This window comes from Mustelus asterias, unplaced genomic scaffold (genome assembly GCF_964213995.1).
Source record: "Mustelus asterias unplaced genomic scaffold, sMusAst1.hap1.1 HAP1_SCAFFOLD_116, whole genome shotgun sequence".
Taxonomy (NCBI): domain Eukaryota; kingdom Metazoa; phylum Chordata; class Chondrichthyes; order Carcharhiniformes; family Triakidae; genus Mustelus; species Mustelus asterias.
In genome coordinates this window covers 582455-605059 of record NW_027590156.1, presented here as the reverse complement: position 1 = coordinate 605059, position 22605 = coordinate 582455, and the positions used below count along the sequence as shown (strand labels likewise).

The 22605-nt window shown below is 46.6% G+C and overlaps 1 non-coding gene across 1 annotated transcript; it reads left to right on the top strand.

Annotated features, from left to right (window-relative positions):
- The first annotated feature begins 9604 nt into the window (after positions 1-9604).
- On the top strand, positions 9605-9676 carry trnae-uuc (transfer RNA glutamic acid (anticodon UUC)). Its single transcript has one exon. It is a non-coding gene; the product is annotated as a tRNA-Glu (tRNA).
- The last annotated feature ends 12929 nt before the right edge of the window (positions 9677-22605 follow it).

Here is a 22605-nt window from a genome sequence, read left to right as displayed (position 1 = left end):
TTTCTTGCCTTGGTCTAAATCAGCAGAGAACCTGTCAGGGAAACCTGCAGACTTTTCTCGCTGCCATGTGCTGTATTTCTTCAGTAAATATCTCAGAGCTCCCCTGGATATTGAGTGTACCAGAAGAGAGTCCCGCCAGTGTATCTTGTTGTGTAATTGCAATTCAATATTACTGTATTTCCTTCCTGGACCGTTAATTCGGGCATTTCCTTCCTGGAAAACTGAATCTTGGCCATTAGTTCCTGTAACAACATATATAACGTGTGAGAAATCTGTGCGTGAATATAACCCATGAAGCACACACTTGAGATTTGAGCTCAGACTCACCGGGCAGCATGACCATTATTATCAGTAAAGCACACAGGGAACACATGGTTCCTGATTGGACAGTAAACAGCGACACTGTTTAAACTATGTTGTTGTTTCCAGTCTTATGTCACAGAGTCAACTCAGATCAGAGGCAACTGCAATTGTTGGGCGTTTCTTAGTTTTGTGATTGGCTAACCTCCCTGAGGTGACGTTAGCTTTGGACCAATCACTGTTTGCTGACGACGAAGGGCAGTTGGCTTTCTCCAATCAAATTGTAGCCCAGGCTGTGTGCGTCTTTCTCACCCTCTTGCTCTCAGTCATTCTGTCTCTTTCTCGGTTTAACTCGCTTTCTTTCGAACTCAATGTCGGTATATTTCTTGAGGTAAATCTTTTCAATCAAGGTGAAAAATGAAACAGATAATTTGAAATCTGTCTGATGCACAGTTATTTAGTGTCCAGTGTATGAGGATAATTAATAGATACCGTTCTAAGTACACCGGGATAAAGTAATCACCCAACTCCGCATTAAGAACATAAGAACATAAGAAATAGGAGCAGGAGTAGGCCATCTGGCCCTTCGAGCCTGCCCCGCCATTCAACAAGATCATGGCTGATTTGAAGCGAATCAGTTCCACTTACCCGCCTGCTCCCCATATCCCCTAATTCCCTTATCGATCAGAAAACTATCTACCCGTGATTTAAACATATTCAACGAGGAAGCCTCCACCACTTCAATGGGCAGAGAATTCCAGAGATTCACTACCCTCTGAGAGAAGAAGTTCCCCCTCAACTCTGTTCTGAACCGGCCCCCCTTATTTTGAGGCTGTGCCTTCTAGTTCTGGTTTCCCTTCTAAGTGGAAAGAATCTCTCCACCTCTACCCTATCCAGCCCCTTCATTATCTTATATGTCTCTATAAGATCACCCCCTCATCCTTCTAAACTCCAACGAGTACAGACACAATCTGTTTAATCTCTCCTCATAAGCTACACCCCTCATCTCCGGTATCAACCTGGTGAACCTTCTCTGCACTCCCTCCAAGGCCAATATATCCTTTCGCAAATAAGGGGACCAAAACTGCACACAATACTCCAGTTGCGGCCTCACCAGTGCCTGTACAGTTGCAGCAAGACCTCCCTGCTTATATATTCTATCCCCCTCGCGATAAAGGCCAACATTCCATTCGCCTTCTTGATCACCTGCTGCACCTGCAGACTGAGTTTTTGCGATTCGTTGCAGACTGAGCTTTTGCGATTCGTTGAGATGCGGTTCCACTGGGGAAGCATTGATTTCAGTCAGTCATTATTTTTAACCCAGCAACTTCAACATGTGACAACTCTAAGTCTGCCTTTGGATATTTGATCGCTTTTGAAAGGTGTGGTCTGCCTGACAGTTAACTGATCTGGAACATTTAAAGTATAGATTGATGACGTTGTTCACCTGGAAGATCGGCAGACTTGTGTGAATGGGATCGGGCAACGATTGGAATTGATCTGGTATAATATGAGTAAATATATGTCAAATTTCCCAACAGTGACAATCATTTACCTCAGTGAGCGAAAACATTCAGAGGGGGCTGTATTGTCAGGTTCTGTGGGCACATTTTCTCTGATTTTTAATCCCATGTGTTCTCCTGACAATTAACCATTGATTTTCGATCTGCACCAGTTTTTGCATGAGGCCGGCGGGAACCTCATTCACTCCAGGTCTCAGTGCACAGTAATACACGGCGCTGTCTGTCGTCTTCAAATCGTCCATTGACAAGTGAAGAGTGTTTTGTTTCAGATTGAGATTCCCGCTGAAATGTTCAAATCGAGGAGCCGTCTCGATAAATACATAACTAGCAGCTCTGAGCAGATACTGAGGAGTTCGGAGTGTATACCGGCGATACCAGAACAGGTAATGTTGTGCAGCTGAACTCGGTACCGAGTAACTGCCGGGTATTGCTGAATCTTCACCCGCTTCTGCTTCAACTCCTGGTTCTGACTGGGACACTGAGTCTCCGTTACTCATGTCTGAAAATCGGCAACAGAAACGCAGCGCGTTAGAAGGAGTAACAACAACGGAATAAACGCCTCGAGGTGGAAATGGGGAATGAATATGGTGATTGAGGATTTCACGCAGAAGTTCAAAATGACAGACCTGCAATCAGGACAACAATCGGAGTCAGACAGAGTTTCACCCCATGCTTCGAGTCTGAACACCAGAAAAAGAGAGAGTGACCGCTGTCTGCATCAGACCTGCAATTGGAGGAGTTAAAACAGTCAAGGGGATGTGAGGAGGTCGAAGGTGACTCCATCTCTCCGTCCATTTTTGCATCTTCAAACAGACGCTTCCTTGAGAAGGGGATCGTGATCTTTTATAAGTGATCAGAGAGCGCCCTCCCGTGGACAGCACAGCCGCATATCGGAAGCAGGTTCACACAAGGCCAACTGCAAAGACACATATAGAGATCAGAGAATCATAGAACCGCTACAGAAGGAAGCCATTCGGCCCAGCGAGTCTGTACCGGCTACAATTCCACCGAGGCCCTATTCCCGTAACCGCACAAATTTACCCTGCTAATCTCCGACGCTCGGGGTCAATTTAGCATGGCCAATCCACCTAATCCGCACATCTTTGGACAGTCGGAGGAAAGCACAGCACCCGAGGAAACACAGCAGACATGGGCAGAACAAATACACACACGGCCACGTGCAAAGACAAACACGAATAAAGACATATAACCATATAGATATATGCCCAGTGACATCAATTCTAACGTCCCTCATTATAAATCCAGAATTATTCTGCAGATTTCTGACACCTATTAGTTTGCGTTGCTTACCATGTAATTCATAAATAACTCCTCCTCTGTGTTCACTGGAAGCCTCGTATACTACACAGAATCAACACCAGCATAAACACATAGGCAAGTAAATGCAGTGATAGATTCCCAAACCAATCGACTCAAACATAGGCGCACGGAGAATCACGAAGGAAGGTAAAGAATCATTAGCACAGCCATTGACACACAAAAGAGGAATGAACCCATTGACAACCTCAAAAACCCACTGGCTCCAGAGTAAAATTCCTGAGCTGGAATTCCCTGGTGTCGTGTCAGTGAGGCAATATTGTTTCAGATATTCTTTGCGATGGAACAGAACATTTTAACAACAGGAACAGCCGGAAATCTATTTCTCATCAATGGTGATTATTGATTGACGACTCGATAGATTTTTCTCTCTGCTGTTGAAACTGGCACCAGTATCACTCATGTTTTTGATCAGGAAGTAATTCCATCTCCATCTAAACCATGTGCTACAAGAAGGCAATAAATCTTCATCCCCTGAGCCGGAATCGAACCGCTGCGATAAAAGCACCAAATCCTAACCACGACAACATCAGGGAGATTGCCTGCAAGGATTTTAATCTAACCTCCCCATGATAATTTGGCGCTTTGTTTCTATTTCAGCATTTTTTTTGTATATCAGGGACAAGTCTGTCTGACAAGTGCCTCTTCAAATATACAAATTTACTGCTGGAATGCGAACAAGAATCATAGAAACCCTACAGTGCAGAAGGAGGTCATTCGGCCCATCGAGTCTGCACCGACCACAATCCCACCCAGGCCCTACCCCCACATATTTACCCGCTAATCCCTCTAACCTACGCATTTTAGGATTCTAAGGGGCAATTTTTAACCTGGCCAATCAACCTAACCCGCACATCTTTGGGAGGAAACCCACGCAGACACGAGAAGAACGTGCAAACTCCACACAGACAGTGACCCGAGCCGAGAATCGAACCCGGCACCCTGGAGCTGTGAAGCAGCAGTGCTAACCACTGCGCTACCGTGCCGCAGAACAGAAAACGCTGGAAAATCTCAACAGGTCTGAAAGCACCTGTGAAGAGAGAATAGAGCGAATGCTCAAAGTCTGGATGACCCTTCGTCAGAGCTGAAGACAAATAAGTTTGGACGAGGTTTATCCTGAAATGGCGAGGGATATGGTTGTGGTATGGGTGACAGTGGTGTCACATATAAAAAACAAACAAACAAAGGGAATGTAATTGGTTGTGATCATGGCTAAGAAGGCTGCCCATTAAGAGATCAGAATGTGTAAATGGCAGGAAAAAGGAAATGTAAGAGACGGCCCGAGTGGGGTGGAGGGAGAGGGGGCAACAAAATGGAAAGTGAGATTTTAAATAAAAAATGCAAAACATGGAAATTAAACAATAAGTATATATATAAAAGAAGATATAAAATAATAAAAATAATTAAATAAGATAAAATGAAATAAAACAAAATAAATGGAAATGGGGTGAAGATGGAGGAGAGGAGGTGCTCACAAGTTGTTGAACTCAATGTTAAGTCTGGTTTGCACTAAGCGCCGAATCGGGAGATAGGGCAATGTTCCTCCAGTTTGCATTGGAATGCCTCCTTATACCATCGTTTATTGCTACTTCCATCACATTACTGATGATCAAGAATAGATTGGTGGTAATTGGAGGTGTTGGATTTGACCTGATTTTTGTTAGCGGGACAATCTTGGACAAATTGTCGCATTGGCGGTTGATGCCAGTGTCGTAGTTTAGGAACAGCTTAGCTAAGGCTATGGCAAATTCTGAAGATCAATTCTTCAGCACCATTACCAGAATATTTTTCAGGGACAGAGCATTTTCTCTTTCCAATGTCTTCAAGTTTTTGTTTCTTGAAATCACATGGAACAGTGAAGTGCATCTGTTCCGTTCAGCGTCTACCCCCACTCTGGCTCTTTCTTTTCTCTCTCTGTAGATTGCCTCAGTCCCTCCCTCTCTCAGTCCGACTATCCATTCCCCTCTTTTGATTTTGTTCCTTCTATTCTCTCCCTGTCTGGGTGGTACCAAATTTAATTGAATTGATTCCTGAAATGAGGCAGTTGTTGACCTGGGGTTTGATTGAAAGTGGGGGAGGAGACTCAATGGGACATGTGATCTAATCCAACTCCATTGTGTGTCTCTCTCTTTGCGTGTGTGTGTGTCTCTCTCTGTGTGTGTGTCTTTCTCGCTCTCTCTCTGTGCTTCTGTCTCTCTCTCGCTCTGTGCGTGTGTGTCTCTCTCTGTGTACGTCTCTCTCTCTCTGTGTGTGCGTATGTGTCTCTCTCGCTGTGCGTGTGTCTCTCTCTCTCTCTCTGTGCGTGTGTGTGTCTCTCTCTCTCTGTGCGTCTCTCTCTCTGTGCGTGTGTGTGACTCTCTGTGTGCGTGTGTGTGTGTCTCTCTCTGCGCGTGTGTGTATCGCTCTCTCTGTGCGTCTGTGTTACTCTCTCTATGCGTTTGTGTGTCTCTCTGTGCGTGTGTCTCTCTCTCTGTCTGTGTGCGTGTGTGTCTGTGTGTGTGTGTGTGTCGCTCTCTCTCTCTCTCTGTTCGTGGGTGTCTCTCTCTCTCTGTGCGTGTGTGTCACTCTCTCTCTCTCTCTCTGTCTCTCTCTCTCTGTGTGGTTCTCTCTGTGTGTGTATGTGTGTGTCTCTCTCTGTGCGTGTGTCTGTGTGTCTCTCTCTGTGCGTGTGTCTCTCTCTCTCTCTGTGTGCGTGTGTGTCTCTCTGTGCCTGTCTCTCTCTCTCTCTGTGCGTGTGTCTCTGTGTGTGTGTGTGTCTCTGTGCGTGTGTGTGTCTGTCTCTCTCTGTCTCTGTCTCACTTTCTCTGTCTCTCTCTCTCTGTGCGTGTGTGTCTGTGTGTGTGTCGCTCTCTCTCTCTCTCTGTTCGTCGGTCTCTCTCTCTCTCTGTGCGTGTGTGTCGCTCTCTCTCTCTGTCTCTCTGTGGTTCTCTCTGTGTGTGTATGTGTGTGTCTCTCTCTCTGTGCGTGTGTGTGTGTCTCTCTCTGTGCGTGTGTGTGTGTCTCTCTCTGTGCGTGTGTGTGTGTCTCTCTCTGTGCGTGTGTGTGTCTCTCTCTCTGCGTGTGTATCTGTGTGTGTGTGTCTGTGCGTGTGTGTGTCTGTCTCTCTCTGTGTCTCACTCTCACTTTCTCTGTCTCTCCCTCTGTGTGTGTGTGTGTCTCTCTCTCTCTGCGTCTCTCTCTCTGTGCGTATGTGTGTCTCTCTGTGCGTGTGTGTCTCTCTCTGTGTATGTGTGTATGTGTCTCTCTGTGCGTGTGTGTGTGTGTCTCTCTCTGTGCGTGTATCTCTCTCTCTCTCTCTCTCTCTGTCTGGGTGTGTGTGTCTCTCTCTCTCTCTGTTGGTTCATTGCCAATACCAGCTCTCACAGCAATGACTTCTGCTGGTGTCGTTGATGGGAAGTCTCAGACACTAAATTTAGGATAAACATGTTTATGAAGGAGAGGGATCAAATTCTCCCACTGTCCGATTTTCACTTAAACTACTATAAACGTTATGATCAGCTTTGGTCAAACATGTGATTACTAAAATTGAATACAGTGGTATGTATCATCATTCATTTTGATTCGAGGGACCAGCAGCGAGAATGTAAAGTGAGCAACTGGATAAAAGCAAATTACAGCGGATGCTGGAATCTGAAACCAAATGTGTCACACAAAACTTTGACAAAGAGTCATCTGGACCCGAAACGTCAGCCCTTTTCTCTCCGACGGATGCTGCCAGACCCAATGTGATTTTCCAGCATTTTCTCTTTTCTGTAAAGTGAGCAACTGACGGGCTTGTCGGACGAGATTAGTTGCTCAACCAGTAAATCGCAACTGCTTCAAATGCGCACGTTTCTGTACTGTAGTGGTTATTACGCTTGCCTTGCACGCGGAAAGTCCACGTTTTGAAACCAGGCAGAAACATTTCAAAATGGCTTTATTTCAAAATGATTCAAATTTCAGAATTATTCACGTTTATCATGAAACATTCATTGAACTATTGAGTTGTTTGCGGCATTTAAGGCGGGAATAATTCAATGTCGGAATATAGAAAGTCTGTGATTGTGACTCAGGCAGGATGGATTCACTGACACAAGGAATAAGGCCAAGGGCAACATTTGTTCCCGTTATTTGAAAACTTTGCTGCTTTTCTGGGCGAACTCCAGCTCTCCATTCCTCCATTTCACCGCTCAAACTTAGACTTTCTCCATTCCGCTTTGTTAATCTCACAGTTACTGATTTCTGAATGAAAACTGCTTGCAATCAGTCGAAGTCAAAGAGTTTAGTGTTCCATTCATGGAGACGTTTTCTTGCCATTTAGCCCGAGAACGTTATCCAGAAATGAGTGATATTTCTGTCAATGCAAATGGTTAAATCTGACCCATTAACACCCAGATCTTACCTTGTATCTCTATCGGCAGCGTTTTGCATCATGTCACTGTCTTTCACTCTCTGTGTTTGTTCTTGACCTGTTGCACATGTGACATTTCCAAAACGAAGCAAAAGTGCAAATCTCACACCACCGATTCTGGCAGTGCTGCTTTGGACCAGGACGTATTGCTGGTTTGTTTCTTTAAAAAATCATTAAATCTTAATATATCGAAGGCAGCCTGCGACCCTGAAAGTGCCGAATCCTTACCACGAAACCACCAACATTCCATCTGCCTGATTCTCCCAGAGACTGATTACAGAAATGTGCACAGTGCCAATTGTCCACAGTCATAGACTCCTTACAGTCTCTTAAGATTTGAAATTGTTTATATTTTCACATGAGCTTCCAGTGTGATGAAAGCAGAGCTGTGATAAGCTGATGTTGTTCAGTAGATTTACCGCAGTAAGGTTTATATCAGTTCGATTATAACATTGCTCTTTGAATGTGGTGAGCTACAGTGAAATTTAATGTAGTTGAAGATAGCCTTCTGACTTTTTTAAGGAGGAACAGCAAGGGCAATGTAAATATGAATTGGTGTGGGTAATTGACGGGATTGTGCAATGAGACTGATATTTCTCCCTGCTGTTCAAATTGGCGCAAGTATTGAGCGAGGATTTTCAAACGGTTGCCATGTGTTGGGTTTCGTGGTGTAATGGTGAGCATTCTGGACTCTGAATCCATCAATCCGAGTTCAAATCTCGGCGGAGCCTTGCTTTAATTTCCAAATGCAGATGGTTGATTTGCTGAAGGGCGTTTCTTTTAAATTTCTCACAAAGTACTAATCAAGAGGACAATTTGTCAGCACGTTCCACTGCTATTACAATGCACATTGCTGAGCTTCTGGTGCCAGGTGCCTGCAACATCAGTGTTTTTCATCTTTCATCTGTTGAAAAAAATGAAGCAGCTGGTGTCACACAATAACAATTCCTGTAATGTATGCTTCCCATCATTCTGACCAGATATTTACAGAATTAACCTGGCTCATGTGATAACCACCGCACTATAGAAACACGGAGATGGCCTGAGGGCAAGAAGATCCGGTTTGCTGGAGAGCAACGAGACTGGCTCCAGAAGCCCATCTTTTGCCCACAGCAATTGATATTACATTGCCTCTGCGTGTTCCTCCTGTCAAAATGAATAATGATACTTCCCACTGTAGTAAAGTTTCGTAATAAAATGTTCGAGAAACAGTATTCATGACGTTTAAAACAGATCAACTGAACACCTGAAATTTGTGGCATTTGATCACTTTCCCCCACAAATGCTATTGCCTCGGATTCAATGCCTCAGAGCACTCACCAACGGTTCTGGCGGAAGTGATCGCTGTCAGATCTGGTGCTGCAGGGAACAGAATTAATGGAGTGGGATAGGCTCACATGTCCCATGGAGTCTCCTCCACAATTTAAGGAGATTATGACGAATCCCAGGACTCAACACCAATTTCCAACCCTATCATGATGGCCCTTCATTCCCTTAGGTTCCAAAAATATCTCCATCTGGAACTTCAATATCCTCATTAACTGAGGATCCACAGACCTCTGGCGAAGCGCCATCCAGACTCGAAACGTTGGCTTTTTTCTCTCTCCATTGATGCTGAGATGTTCCAGCATTTTCTGTTTTTGTTCCAGATTCCAGCATCCGCAGTATTTTGCTTTTCCCGCCGACAATTTACATTCCGTTTGGTTTTTTTCTATCACAACTTTGTCAACTCTTACCAACGGCTCCCACCCTCACCCCCCGCATCTCCCACACTTAAAGTATAAATCTCGCCATCTTTTCCTGTCTTCAGCTTTGATGACTGACCATACAGATTTGAAATGTTGGCTCTATTCTCTCTCCAGAGATGCCGTCATGCCTGTTGAGATTTTCGAGCATTTAAGTTTTTCTTTTAAGTTCCAGAATCTGCAGTAATTTGCTGTTGACTGAAGCAGTCATTCGTGTTCGACATGAGGTTTTTTTCCCCCCAAACCTTTCTCGAGTATTTGAAAAACGCTGAAATGTATCGGTCAGATTAAAATGTTTGCTTGCAATTTCCCTGGTGGTCTAGTGGTTAGGATTTGGCGCTTTCACCGCCGCGGCCCGGGTTCGATTCCCGGTCAGGGAATGTTTATTTTATTGCTGCCGACCAGCACATGACTGAGGAGGGGCTGAAATTACCTCCAGATCGAAAACAGGATTGATCATTGTGCCAGTTTAAACTACCTGAAGAAACAAAATAAACCCACTTGCACAATCCGGTCAATTGTCCCCGGCAACTTTTCATTACATTCCCCTTGCTGCTTCCTCCTGTCAAAATGAATAATAATGCATTCTACCCCACTAAATTTCACTGGAGCTCACCACATTGACAGATCATTCGTAACCTCTGCCTCTTCTATAGCTTCTTGTGGGAATTCTGCTGAACAACACTAGCTGATCACAGCTCTGCCGTGATTTCAGAGATTTGTATCTCGTTGATCATCATTACTGTCTCCATTGCTTCATTCCAGGTCACTGTCGCTACAGACATCGTCACACAGTCATTCTACCTTCTGCAGTAAATGATGTACTCTTCCTTTGCTTTCAGATACTTTCACCTCCAGAAACTGATTACACGCTCAGTAAAATGTTCTGTTTAGTTGACAGTTTATCATCAATCCCGGGCCTTGGCGGTGAAAGCATTGACTCTGAACGACTTGACCACCTGGCCTCCACCATCTCCAGCTAAATGTTGCCTTATCCATCACTCCTTGTTTCATTTAATCATCCTCCCTTGCTTTATATCACAGAACATCCGTTTTGTTCTTTTCACAGGCTGATTCATGGCGTTACCATCAGAAAATGTTGGAAATACTCGGCAGTTAATGATTCGTGGCAAATGCGTGATTATTTCTGAAAGCTGAGTTACTCTGAAATTGAAAACATTTGGGTTTGTTTCTGTAAAGGTGAAATACTGCTCATGCTGGAACCTGAAACACAAAAAAAAAACTTGAAAATCTCAGCAGGTCTGACAGCATCTGTGAAGAGAGAACAGAGCCAATCAGGAAATCTGATGAAGGGTCATCCAGATTTGAAACGTTTGTTTCCTCACAGAGGCTGTCAATCCTGCTGAGATTTTCCAACATTTTCTATTCCCGTTTAATAAGTTTCTGCTCAGGATTGAACCAGGAAACTTGCATGTGTACGGCGACCGTGATAAGTACCACACTACAGAAACGCTGCGATGCAATGATGTAAGGAAACTGGCTCCACAAAAACGTCAATTACCTACAGCAATTTATATTTGCATTGTGTCTGCTGGTAACTCCTGTTAAAATGTTTAATGATACATCCTACTACGTAGAATTCCGGTGCAGTCACCACCCCGGGTCTTATCTTTGAGAATAGACTCGGTCGAGGGGACATCGAATGTGAATTGCCAAAGTGGCTTGGCGATCAACGCTGAAACTGGAAATTACAATGAACATTTTGCTGTCTCTCTCTCTCTCTCTCTCTCCCCCACTCTCTCATTTACAGCATTAGATTGAGTCAAAAGCGTCGTGACTTTCGATGTTGACAGTGGAGAAATTGTCAGAAGGGAATGAATAAACGAGAAGGAGTTATGAGAGCCGAGAGACAGGTTGAATGTTTGGTGGATGTGCTGGGAAGTGTGTGCGCGATATGAGTAGTGTGGAGGAGGTGAATAGGTTCGCGCTCTCTTGTGGCCGTGGCTGACATGATTGTGCAAGTTGAAGATTTTAAAAGTGCAGTTCCTGCCGTGAGCAGCAGGGGGCGGTAGAAGTGAGGTGGATATTGAGGAGGCAAAGAATGGGGAGAGTGAGGAAAGTGGGAATTGCAGGATGGTGCGTGTGAGCGTGCAGGGCAGGTGGAGAGTTGGTTGGTCAAAAGTGTGTGTACCCTTGGTTTTGCTGTCCTTGCGTAGTTTGCTGTGGTGATGGCATTGGATGTGAGAGTGAATGAAAGGGGCAGCAGAGGGAGTGAGTGTGGAGGCAGGCAGAGAGGCATCCGGTTTCTCTGCATTGATGGGAACGGCAAAACAGTTTGTTTGCTGCGATTGAAGGTGTGGAGAAAAGGAAGCGTCTCGCTGTATTGGTCAGGCTGCACTGCTGTTCCTATTCACAGGTGCTATCCCACTAGTGAAGAGCACAGGGGATTTGACCTGCTCCGTTTCCGACCTGGGCCGGTTCACCCCTCCTTAGCACACCTGGTGCTCCCAGAGTCCTCTTGGAACACCATGCGGATACTGATCTTAGTGTGGACACCCGATCGGCACAGAGAACAACAGCCCAGAACTCCCGACCTCAAGCAATCCAGCAGCCTCAGCCTCCCAGCAGCGGGATTACAGGTGCGCGCCACAACACCCGGCAAACGGAATCCTTGATTCAGCCGCCTTCAGTTCAAACAGCAGCAAGAGCTCGAATGCAGACATCACTGCAAATATAATCGGCTGCTTCACTGACTCAACTGACCATAATTTGAGGAAGCTTCAACTTTGTGTGCTCAAGTTAGTCTAATTGACATCTTAAAATTCATTTGTGCGAATTTTTGTTTGTATTCATGGAACCTGTGTGAATATGTTCACTCAGTCCCGCCCTCAGCCCAGGTATCAGTGCCGTTGAAAATAAGGAGCCGTTTTCTCTGTTGGAATGGCACGCAGCAGCTCGGCTGTCTGCCCCTGAAATACACGCGTTTACTGCGCGCATCACAGCAGAGTGGAACAGAGACCTTTCCTTTTCCAGATCTCTGAATGTGACGCAGTGTTTTGCCAAGTGGAAGCTATGATACCAGAAGACCATGAGACATAGAACATAGATAAACTACAGCACAAACAAGCCCTTCGGCCCACAAGTTGCGCCGGTCATGTCCCTACCTACCTCGGCCTATATATAGGCTTACCTGTAACCCTCAATCCTATTAAGTCCCATGTACTCATCCAGGAGTCTCTTAAAAGACCCTATCGAGTTTGCCTCCACCACCATTGACGGCAGCCGATTCCACTCACCCACCACCCTCTGAGTGAAAAACTTACCTCTAACATCTCCCCTGTACCTACTACCCAGCACCTTAAACCTGTGTCCTCTTGTAGCAGCCATTTCAGCCCTGGGAAAAAGCCTCTGAGAATCCACCCGATCCATACCTCTCAACATCTTGTACACCTCTATCACGTCACCTCTCATCCTTCGTCTCTCCAAGGAGAAAAGATCGAGCTCCCTCAACCTATCCTGATAAGGCATGCCACCCAATCCAGGCAACATCCTTGTAAATCTTCTCTGCACTCTTTCAATAATTTTTACATCCTTCCTGTAATGAGGCGACCAGAACGGAGCACAATACTCTACGTGGCGTCTGACGAGGGTCTTATAAAGCTGCATCATTATCTCCCGACTCCTAAACTCAATCCCTCGATTGATGAAGACCAGCACACCATACGCCTTCTTAACCACCTCCTCTACCTGTGAGGCCGATTTAAGAGTCCTAGGCACCTGGACCCCAAGGTCCTTCTGATCCTCTGCACTGCTTACCCTTGATATTATACTCCTTCATCCCATTTGACCTGCCAAAATGTCCCACTACACATTTATCCGGGTTCCAAAATGTACCACTACACATTTATCCGGGTTGTACCACTACACATTTATCCGGGTTGTACCACTACACATTTATCCGGGTTATCTGTGTTGTTTAAGTTTTTATGTAAACTTTTATCGTGCCTGTATAATATTTCACTCCTTTGTTTAGGTTCCTTCACAATTGAATTTCATAATGGACACCTCACTGTGAAGAGGTCAGTCAGAATTATCAGCAAGGATTAATCAGCACTTTCTCATTGGAGATGTTAATCAGTGCAACCCCTCACACACAGATTTGCAGAAAAGATTAATTAATTTAGGACTGAAGTAAAGTTCGTAATTTTATTGTTAAGAACATAAGAACATAAGAAATAGGAGCAGGAGTAGGCCATCTAGCCCCTCGAGCCTGCCCCGCCATTCAATAAGATCATGGCTGATCTGACGTGGATCAGTACCACTTACCCGCCTGATCCCCATAACCCTTAATTCCCTTACCGATCAGGAATCCATCCATCCGCGCTTTAAACATATTCAGCGAGGTAGCCTCCACCACCTCAGTGGGCAGAGAATTCCAGAGATTCACCACCCTCTGGGAGAAGAAGTTCCTCCTCAACTCTGTCTTAAACCGACCCCCCTTTATTTTGAGGCTGTGTCCTCTAGTTTTAACTTCCTTACTAAGTGGAAAGAATCTCTCCGCCTCCACCCTATCCAGCCCCCGCATTATCTTATAAGTCTCCATAAGATCCCCCCTCATCCTTCTAAACTCCAACGAGTACAAACCCAATCTCCTCAGCCTCTCCTCATAATCCAAACCCCTCATCTCCGGTATCAACCTGGTGAACCTTCTCTGCACTCCCTCCAATGCCAATATATCCTTCCTCATATAAGGGGACCAATACTGCACACAGTATTCCAGCTGCGGCCTCACCAATGCCCTGTACAGGTGCATCAAGACATCCCTGCTTTTATATTCTATCCCCCTCGCAATATAGGCCAACATCCCATTTGCCTTCTTGATCACCTGTTGTACCTGCAGACTGGGCTTTTGCGTCTCATGCACAAGGACCCCCAGGTCCCTTTGCACGGTAGCATGTTTTAATTTGTTTCCATTGAGATAGTAATCCCATTTGTTATTATTTCCTCCAAAGTGTATAACCTCGCATTTCTCAACGTTATACTCCATTTGCCATATCCTCGCCCACTCACTCAGCCTGTCCAAATCTCTCTGCAGATCTTCTCCGTCCTCCACACGATTCACTTTTCCACTTATCTTTGTGTCGTCTGCAAACTTCGTTACCCTACACTCCGTCCCCTCCTCCAGATCATCTATATAAATGGTAAACAGTTGCGGCCCGAGTACCGATCCCTGCGGCACGCCACTAGTTACCTTCCTCCAACCGGAAAAACACCCATTTATTCCGACTCTTTGCTTCCTGTCGGATAGCCAGTCCCCAATCCACTTTAACACACTACCCCCAACTCCGTGTGCCCTAATCTTCTTCAGCAGCCTTTTATGGGGCACCTTATCAAACGCCTTTTGGAAATCCAAAAACACCGCATCCACCGGTTCTCCTCCATCAACCGCCCTCGTCACATCTTCATAAAAATCCAACATGTTCGTCAAGCACGACTTTCCCCTCATGAATCCATGCTGCGTCTGATTGATCGAACCATTTCTATCCAGATGCCCTGCTATCTCCTCTTTAATAATGGATTCCAGCATTTTCCCTACTACAGACGTTAAGCTGACCGGCCTATAGTTACCCGCCTTTTGTCTCCTTCCTTTTTTAAACAGCGGCGTAACATTAGCCGTTTTCCAATCAACCGGCACTACCCCAGAATGCAACGAGTTTTGATAAATAATCACTAACGCATCCACTATTACCTCTGACATTTCTTTCAATACCCTGGGATGCATTCCATCCGGACCCGGGGACTTGTCCACCTTCAGTCCCATTAGTCTACCCAGCACTGCCTCTCTGGTAACATTAATCGTATTAAGTGTTTCTCCTGCTGCCAACCCTCTATCGTTAATATTTGGCAAACTATTTGTGTCCTCCACCGTGAAGACCGACACAAAAAACGTATTTAAAGACTCAGCCATATCCTCATTTCCCACTATTAACTCCCCCCTCTCGTCCTCCAAGGGTCCAACATTCACTCTAGCCACTCTATTCCTTTTTATATATTTATAAAAACTTTTACTATCATTTTTTATATTAATTGCTAGCCTAGCTTCATAGTCTATCCTTCCTTTCTTTATCGCTTTCTTAGTCTCTCTTTGTTGTTTCTTAAATTTTTCCCAATCACTTGTTTCTCCACTATTTTTGGCCACTCTGTACGCAGCTGTTTTTATTTTAATACTCTCCTTTATTTCCTTCGTTATCATATTAACTTTATGAACAGGTTCTTGTTGAGGATTCTTGAATTAAGGAGAAAGATCACAGAAGGTGCTTTTAAAAAGGAACATTGCAGCTCTGAAAATCAGTGACATCTCCAGAATATTAAACTCCAACCACGGTGGCACAGTGGTTAGCACTGCTACCTCTTATTACCAGCGACCCGGGTTCGATTCCGCGCTTGGGTCATTGTGTGGAGTTTGCATGTTCTCCCCGTGCTTTGTAGATTTCTTCCAGGTGCCCCTGTTCCCTCCCACAGTCTGAAAGATGTGCTAGTTAGGTGCATTAACCCGAACAGGCACCGGAGTTTCGTGATTAGGGGCATTTCTCAGTAAGTTCATTGCAGTGTTAATGAAGCCTTGCTTGTGACTAATAATTTTTTTAAAAAAAACTTTAAAGTTATAGGGATGATAACATCAGCAGAAACAAACCAGATATTGTCAGACTATCAATCCAGGCTGTGATTAAAAGCAGAATCCAATCCTTGCAGTCTATTATGAATTTGCTGGTGTCTCAGCTTGTGAATGCTTTTCCACACAAGGAGCAGGGTGAAAGGCCTCTCCCCAGAGGAGTGCGTCGGTGAGTCAGAAGGTTGGATGACTGCTTGAAACTCTTTCCACAGGTACTGCAGCTGAATGGATTCTCCTGAGTGTGAGTGCGGTGGTGGGACTGGAGGGTGAATAACCGACCGAATCCCTTCCCACACACCGAGCAGGTGAATGGTCTCTCCCCGGTGTGAAGTTAGTTGCTGATGTCTCACCAGATCAAATGACTGGGAGAATTTCTTCCCACAAATGGAGCAGCTGAATGGTCTCTCCCCGGTGTGAGTGCGTTGGTGAGCAGTCAGGGTGGATGACTGTCCAAAACTCTTTCCACAGGAGGTGCAGCTGAATGGTTTCTCCTCAATGTGAATTTGCTTGTGTGTCCAAAGGCCAGATAAGACCATAAGACATAGGAGCGGAAGTAAGGCCATTCGGCCCATCGAGTCCACTCCACCATTCAATCATGGTTGATTTCAACTCCATTTACCCGCTCTCTCCCCATAGCCCTTAATTCCTCGAGAAATCAAGAATTTATCAATTTCTGTCTTGAAGACGCTCAACGTCTCGGCCTCCACAGCCCTCTGTGGCAATGAATTCCACAGACCCACCACTCTCTGGCTGAAGAAATTTCTCCTCATCTCTGTTCTAAAGTGACTCCCTTTTATTCTAAGGCTGTGCCCCCGCGTCCTAGTCTCCCCTGTTAATGGAAACAACTTCCCTACGTCCATCCTATCTAAGCCGTTCATTATCTTGTAAGTTTCTATCAGATCTCCCCTCAACCTCCTAAACTCCAATGAATATAATCCCACGATCCTCAGACGTTCATCGTATGTCAGGCCTACCATTCCTGGGATCATCCGTGTGAATCTCCGCTGGACCCGCTCCAGTGCCAGTATGTCCTTCCTGAGGTGTGGGGCCCAAAATTGCTCACAGTACTCCAAATGGGGCCTAACCAGTGCTTTATAAAGCCTCAGAAGTACATCCCTGCTTTTGTATTCCAAGCCTCTTGAGATAAATGACAACATTACAGATGACCGAGTGAATCTCTCACTGCACACAGAGCAGGTGAATGGCTTCTTCCCAGTGTGAATCCGCTGGTGTGTAGCGAGGCTGGATGTGCTGTTGAACCTCTTCCCACAGTGAGTGCAACTGAAGGGCCTCTCCTCAGTGTGAATTCTCTGGTGTAACATCAGGTAGGTTGTCTTGGTAAATCCCTTCCCACACACACAACAGAGGAATGGTTTCTCCCCAGTGTGAATGTGTCGATGGATTTCCAGCTGGAATGAAGAGTTGAATCCTTTACCACAGGCCCCACATTTCCAAAGTTTCTCCATGGTGCCAGTGTCCTTGTGTCTCTCTAGGTTAGAGGATCAGTTGAAGTCTCGTCCACACATAGAACAGGAGATGCAGCTGAATGGCCTCTCCCCAGTGTGAACTCGCTGATGACTCACTAGACTGGATGACTGAGTGAATCCCTGTCCACAGACTGAACAGGTGAAAGGCTTCTCCCCAGTGTGAAGTCGAGGCTGTGTGAAGACCTGAACCTCTTTCCACAGGACGTGCAGCTGAACGGCTTCTCCTCAGAATGAATTCGCTGGTGTGTCACCAGGTTGGAGGACTTTGTGAATCCCTTCCCACACATGGAGCAGGTGAATGGCCTCTCCCCAGTGTGAACTCACTGATGTTGACTGAGATCGGATGAAGACCTGAAACTTTTTCCACTGTGAGTGCAGCTGAACAACTACTCCTCAGTGTGAATGCGCTGGTGTAGCATGAGGCCGGTTGGCTGAGTAAATCCCTTTCCACACACGGAACAGGTGAATGGCCGCTCGCCAGTGTGAATGCGTCGGTGATTGTCCAACAGGGATGGGTAATTGAATCCTTTCCCACAATCCTCACATTTCCAAGGTTTCTCCATGGTGCCGGTGTCCTTGTGTCTCTCCAGGTTGGATGATTAGTTGAAGCCTTGTCCACACACAGAAAACGTGTATGGTTTCTCCTCGCTGTGAATGCTGCAATGTTTTATTAGGCTGTGCAACTGATTGAAGCTCTTTCTGCAGTCCGTTCACTGGAACACTCTCGGGGGTGTGTGTGTGTGTCGGTGCTTTTCCAGTCACACTGAAGTTTAAAATCTTTCCCTCAGACGGAACAAACGAACAATTCTCATTTAATCCTCAAAGGTGATGATATTCAGGTCCTGGTGAACCAGCTGACTGTCAGATGAAATTTGGCATGAATTTTGGTTTCCCATCTGTAATCCTCTTAATATTCTGTAAAAGGAGTTCACAAAAGTCATCACTGACAGTCCATTTTGAACAGACAATTCCAGTTTCTCCTGAACATTTTTTCCTCTCTCGTTCCCCCAAATCTGTGAATCTCGTCCCACACACTCTCCCTCCTCCCCGGGCTGAAATCCAAAGTAAGAGTTTTAACAACACCAGGAAATTTCCACTCCATCTTACGAAGGAGCAGCGCTCCGAAAGCTAATGGCATTTGCCACCAAATAAACCTGTTGGATTTTAACGTGGTGTTGTTAAAACTCTTACTGTGTTTACCCCAGTCCAACGCCGGCATCTCCACATCCTGAAATCCAAACCCATCTCCCCATTTCTTTCCTCCACTCCCAGTTTTCTCCCTCCCTCTCCTCTGTTTGGGTTCAGTTCTCCAGCTCCTGTCTGCAGACTGACAATAAAACCAATGGGTCTTATTGGGGGTGTTGGGGCCTCCAGCGGGTGTTTGTGAATCCTCCCCGCCCACCTCACAATGCCCCGGGGTGATTGACGGCAGGTCCGGACCAATAAAACATGGAGCGGTTGGTCCTCCAACCAATCGGAGGGGGGGGGGGAGGGGGCGGGGTGGCGGCGGGAGGCCCGAGGCTTTCTCAGTGCGCATGCTCCGGGATGCACAGGATCCCGATGGAGGGAATCTGGGCCTGTTCTGGGGAAAAGCCCGAGCTGATTTCCCCGGTTCACAACCCGCTCCCGAGCTTTGTATTCGGGGCTTGGGGCCTGACATCCACTGGCCGGCTCCATCCCCCCCTCATTCCCCACCTGCCGGCTCCATCCCCCCTTCATTCCCCACCCGCCGGCTCCATCCCCCCCTCATTCCCCACCCGCCGGCTCCGTCCCCCCCTCATTCCCCACCCGCCGGCTCCGTCCCTCCCTCATTCCCCACCCGCCGGCTCCGTCCCCCCCTCATTCCCCACCCGCCGGCTCCGTCCCTCCCTCATTCCCCACCCGCCGGCTCCATCCCCCCCTCATTCCCCACCCGCCGGCTCCATCCCCCCCCTCATTCCCCACCCGCCGGCTCCATCCCCTCCCTCATTCCCCACCCGCCGGCTCCATCCCCCCCTCATTCCCCACCCGCCGGCTCCATCCCCCTTCATTCCCCACCCGCCGGCTCCATCCCTCCCTCATCCCCCACCCGCCGGCTCCATCCCTCCCTCATTCCCCACCCGCTGGCTCCATCCCCCCCATTCCCCACCTGCCGGCTCCATCCCCCCCTCATTCCCCACCCGCCGGCTCCATCCCCCCCTCATTCCCCACCCGCCGGCTCCATCCCCCCCTCATTCCCCACCCGCCGGCTCCATCCCCCCCTCATTCCCCACTCACCGGCTCCATCCCCCCCTCATTCCCCACCCGCCGGCTCCATCCCCCCCTCTTCCCCCACCGCCGGCTCCATCCCCCCCTCTTCCCCCACCGCCGGCTCCATCCCCCCCTCTTCCCCCACCGCCGGCTCCATCCCACCCTCATTCCCCACCCACCGGATCCATCCAAAGAACAAAGAACAATACAGCACAGGAACAGGCCCTTTGGCCCCCCAAGCCCATGCCGCTCCCTGGTCCAAACTAGACCATTCTTTTGTATCCCTCCATTCCCACCCACCGGCTCCGTCCCTCCCTCATTCCCCACCCGCCGGCTCCATCCCCCCCTCATTCCCCACCCGCCGGTTTCTGATGCGATGAGAATTTCCACCGCCTCAATCCTGAGCTCCCAGCAGCACTGCGCATGCTCCACATCACAATGCCCGGGCAGTGATTGACGGTAACTCTGGACCAATAGGATGAGGGGGCGGAGCTGGAGGACCGAGCGGGAGCAGCTGGTCCTCCGAACAGTGGTTACCGCTGCTGCCTCATGGCGCCAGGGACCCGGGTTCAATTCTGGCCTCGGCTGTGGAGTTTGCATGTTCTCCCCGAATTTAACGTGGGTTTCCTCCGGTTTCCTCCCACAGCTCAAACATGTACGGATTTCATGGATTGACCATGATGAATATGTGGGGTTGCGGAGATAGGACAGAGGAAACGGCCTGGGTGAATGCTGGTTCGGCGAGTCGGTGCAGACCAGATGGGCTGAAGGGCCTCTTTCTCCACTGTCGGGATTCTATGGTTCAATCGGAGTGAATGAGGGAAATATCGGAGCCCAGATTGGCGGAGACTCTGCATCATTTTGAAAGCTGCTTTCTTTCAAACTCCACGAGAAAAATGGACCTTTTTGTTTGTGGCTTTAAGCAGATGATGGGAAAGGAAGGGATCTGGGAAGTAGCAGACACTTTATGTTGCTTTGGGAGAGTGGGACCTGTGTAGATGTCATGTTTCACACAACACACAGTCAGCTTGTGGTTTCAGCCTGAAGACAAATCTCCTAATTGTATAATTGAAATCAGTCAATGGAATTTTCAGGAAATTGTCTGCTTGGAGAGGAAGATTTATGTTACAGTAAATGAAAAGCAGAACAGACTGACACCTAAACACAGAGATCCACAAACACTCTCTCCCTCTGTCTCACATAGAAGCATCCTTTCCTCACATACAGATACAGGCACATGCGCGCAGCTATATTCCTCAATACTCACACACGCTCACGTATACACCAACTCCCACACATAAACACACAGGGGATACTTCATGTCCTTTTGGGCAGACAACACCTGCCAACCTGACTAATTTTGGAGTTAAAGTGTTCATGTAAGGGCCAAAAATTGCAAGGGAATCAAGGAAAAAATGATGCTCCAAAGATGATGTTGTTTTGACCATTCAATTCCACCTCTTTATTTGAACCTTAAATCTATACTGAACCACGCTTGGTACAGATACAACAGCAAAACATTAACATTGAGTGATCATTGCCACCTATGCAGTGTATAGACTGAGGTGATCAATCATATATTTGCTGTCAGGCATGGAAATGTTTGTCTGAAAAATGTAATGCCAGTGTGGTGGAAATCTGAGAAGTGATACATATCTCGATATATTTGGATACATGTTTGGATTTTGTTCTCTGGAAATTGGGGAGTATTTGTGCAGAATTGTCCCTCATGAAATTAAATGAGTGTGGTAGAGTCCATGATGAGATGGACATGCAGAAGAGCAGAAGAAATGGACTTGAAGTCAAATGATCATTTCTCACAACTACAAGATTTATTGCAGTGATTAGTCAAGGCTCCTCCAATTGCACCTTCCAATCTTGTGAACTCTGAACCTAAAAGATCATGGGCAGCAGGTGTGTATGAACTCCACCGCCTTCACGTTCCCCTCCAAATTGCACACCATCCTGACTTGGAATTATATTGCTATTATATTGCATTGCATCATTGTCACTGCATTGAAATCGTGGATCACCTCCCAAAGAGAAGTGGGGTGTGTACTGACACCATATGGACTGCAGCTGATCAAGAAGTTGGCTCACCACCATTTTGGAGTGTGGCTTTTGCCAGCCACACCCACATATCATGAAGTAAAAATCCATGTGTGCTAATCTTAACACCTTGTGAAGTAAACCTCAAAATTTCAAAATACCCCACTCATTGAGGGAAATATGCAAAGCTAATGTGTAAAAAGTAGCTGCATCTTGCTTGTTTCTGTACAGGATTTAGATATTACTATTTCCACAGCCTTCAGTAAAATCAATGGCATAAAATCAATTTCCGAAATAATTGAGATTCTAAGGGCAGCACAGTGGTTAGCACTACTGCCTCACAGCGCCAGTGACCCAGGTTTGATTCCTGGCTTGGGGCACTGTCTTTGCAGAATATGCCTGTTCTGCCAGTGTCTGTGTGTGTTTTCCTTCTTGGTGCTCTGGTTTCCTGCCACAGTCCAAAGACGTGCTGGTTGGGTGCATTGGCCATGCTAAATTCTCCCTCAGCGTACCTGAACAGATGCTGGAGTGTGGCGATGAGGGGATTTTCACAGGAATTTCATTGCAGTGTTAATGTAAGCCCAGTTGTGACACTAATAAATAAAATAAATTGTGTTATGAGCCCCATTTGGAGATAGTATGCAATATATAATTTAATTCTGGGATAATTGCAGTCACTAACTTTCCTCTTGTAATTTTGGCAGATCATAGATGCTAAATCCTGTCACACTAATGGCCTAGTTATTGAAGGAAATTCTGAGACAGGCTACAAGGAGACAGAGCATAATGTTGTTGTGGCACTGTGATCCAATATTCCCCTCGCATTGACCATAGCTGCTCCAATGTGTTAGAACATTGCACTTTATCTAACAGTCACCGTTCACATTGTACATCTTCATAATTAATTGCA